Source organism: Chelonoidis abingdonii, chromosome 7 (assembly GCF_003597395.2).
Source record: "Chelonoidis abingdonii isolate Lonesome George chromosome 7, CheloAbing_2.0, whole genome shotgun sequence".
NCBI classification, from domain to species: domain Eukaryota; kingdom Metazoa; phylum Chordata; order Testudines; family Testudinidae; genus Chelonoidis; species Chelonoidis abingdonii.
In genome coordinates, this window is record NC_133775.1 from 6,447,241 (window position 1) to 6,449,898 (window position 2,658).

Sequence of the window (2,658 nt, forward strand, 5' to 3'; positions counted from 1 at the left end):
ACTCCCAGCACCGCCGCCGGGCCCCCGCTCTCCAGCTTGGGGCGGCTCCGCGCCCGCAGGAGGAGCCCCCCTTCCCCGGGGGGGGGGTCGGTGCCTTCCGGGGCGGGGGCTGGTCTCTCCCCGGTCCCTGCCCGGGCGGTCGGTGTCCGGCTCTCAGCGGGGCCTCGCTCCTTGGGGCTGCGCTCGGGGCCGCTGCCGCTTCCCCGCTGCCGCCGCCGCCGCCGCCGCCTGGGCCATGGCTGCTCCCTCAGCCGCCGAGAAGGGGGCGGCTACCGCCGCTCCGCTTTCCTCAGCCTCAGCCCGGCCCCACCTGCCAGTAAGGGCCGCTCCCATTGGCCAGCGGCGCCCGCCTCGCCCCGCCCGGCCAGGAGCGGGGGGGGGATCGTTAAAGGGCCCGCAGCACCGTCTGGCGAGTTAGCGGGGGGGGCGGAAGTGGCAGGTTCCAGCCCAGCTCGCGGCGGGCCAAGTGGTATCTCCCATCTGACGGGCTGTCAGCTGTCGGAGGGGACTCTGGGCCGTATCCAATGGCAGCGCGGGGCTGTGTAAGACTCCGATGGTGATGACATCATGGCTGCATTGTGTGATGCAATGGCGACGTCACAGCAGCGCGTGCTCCCGAGGGAATGCCGCCCCAAAATATTGCACATTCTGCGCAGGCTGGTTCATAAATCTGCAAATTGAATTTGTCAATAAATGAATGTGGAGGCTCCAGCAGTGAGGGGAGGGGGGCGCACAGGCCAGGGGTTGCATGGAGGTGGGAGATCACCCTGCAGCCCACCACCCATTCCTCCATGGGACAGGGTCTCAGCAGGGAGCTGGCACCCAACCCTGACACAGCGCAAGGGCCAAGTCTGCCCCAGAAACACCCCAGGGCCCTGCCCCTCTGTGCCAGGCTCACCAGGGGTGGGCAGGCTTAGTGGGAGGGGGACGCATCATCCAGGTGTGGAGTAAGAGGGTTTTGTGTAGGGCAAGCTGGGTGTGGGTGGCTCAGTGGGGGATCTGGATGCAGAGGGGCTCAGTGGGGGATTCCATGTGCAGGGGCAATGGGACTCTGCAGGGATCCAGGTGAAGGTGATTGGCACTCTGCAGTGGGGGTTGGGGCTAAGTAGGGGGGTCTGGGTGTGGGGGACTCAGCGGGGAAGTCCAGATGCTGGGGGAGTGGAGCTTGGTAGGGTGGATTAGCCACTGAGTCTATAAGGCCCGTGACCAGGGGCCCCAGACAACTGGGGGGCCCTGGAGCCCCGGGCAGGCAGGGAAAACCCCTGTGCCCTGACCCCGCTCCCCGGCAACCATGCAGGGGAAACCCCTGCCTGCCCCCCCTTGCTTCCTGGTGGCTGCACTGGGCACGGCGATGGGAGAAAACCCCAGGCCTCCCGACCCTACTCCCCAGCGGCAGTGCCAGGAGCAGCAGCGGGGGAAGATCCCAGACGTGAACTCCAGGAGAAGCCAGGAGCAGCAGGGGAAGTCCCAGCAGCAGGAGCCTCACTGCAGTTCCGGGACTGGAGGAGCTCTCATTCCCTGCTGCAGCCTGGGACCCCATCTCCAGCAGCAACTGGGGGGCCACAGGGGAAGCCCCCAGTGCCCCCCAACCCCGGCAGAAGCTGGGTGGCCGCAAGGGAAGCCCCCAGGCCCCCTGACCCCATCCTTGGCAGAAGCCGGGGGTGGCAGGGGAAGCCCCCAGTCCCCCCCTACTCCAACCCAGCACAAGCTGGGGGGGCATCAGGAAGCCCCAGCACCAGGACCCCCACTGCTGCTCCAGGAGTGAACGAGCTCTCGCTACCTGCTATGACCTCATAGCTGTGGAAGTTTTCACCCCATGCTCTGGCCTTGGGCCATGGCGGGGTGACAGAGCTTCTCCAGTCTTGGGATCGGAGTGAGTGGGCGGAATGAGGGCAACCCCGCAGGGCTGGCTTTAGGCCAATTCAACCAATGCCCCTGAATTGGGCCCCGCCCCTAAGAGGGCCCTGCGCCTAAGCCCCAGTACGGTATACAGGCAAGAGCTGATGCGCTGTACCAGGGTGGCCTGGCTTCCTCAGGGGGCAATTTAAAGGGTCTGGGGCTCCCAGCAGGGGTTGGAGCCCCAGCTGCTGCTGCCGCTGCAGAGGAGACACCGTATGCCGGGCACCCACTTCCCCCTTGCGGCCAATTCCCCTATCCCTTTCCCTTCCCCACCCAGTTCCTTTCCTATCCTCACTGACCCCTGTCCGCTTCCCCTCCCCTCACTCCCACAGCTCCATCCCCCGCCCTATCCCACTCCCTTCCTTCCCCACTGGCTTTTCCCCCCACCCCTCTTGCCCTGCCCCACGGCAGGCACTCACTGTGGTACAGAAAACAGGATGGCTCCTAGCATGCAGAAAGGGAGCACGACCGGCACTAGGATCCAGGAGGCAGCATCCAAGCCGCACTCTTTTAGCCAGGCAGCTCTGGGCTTCCAGAAATGGGGGGAGGGGGAATATGACCCCACATGCCCCCTCCCTGCCTTGTCTCTGTTTGGGAGGGCTGTGCCCCCACCCCCAACTATACCCATGAGTGTCCCTAGCCCCCACCCTCCCCAGTGCAGCTTCCCTCGTGCTCAAATAAATGTGTTAGTCTCTAAGGTGCCCCAAGGACTCCTCGGTCCTTTTGTCAGGGTGATGCTTCCTATTTTTGTTCCCAAGT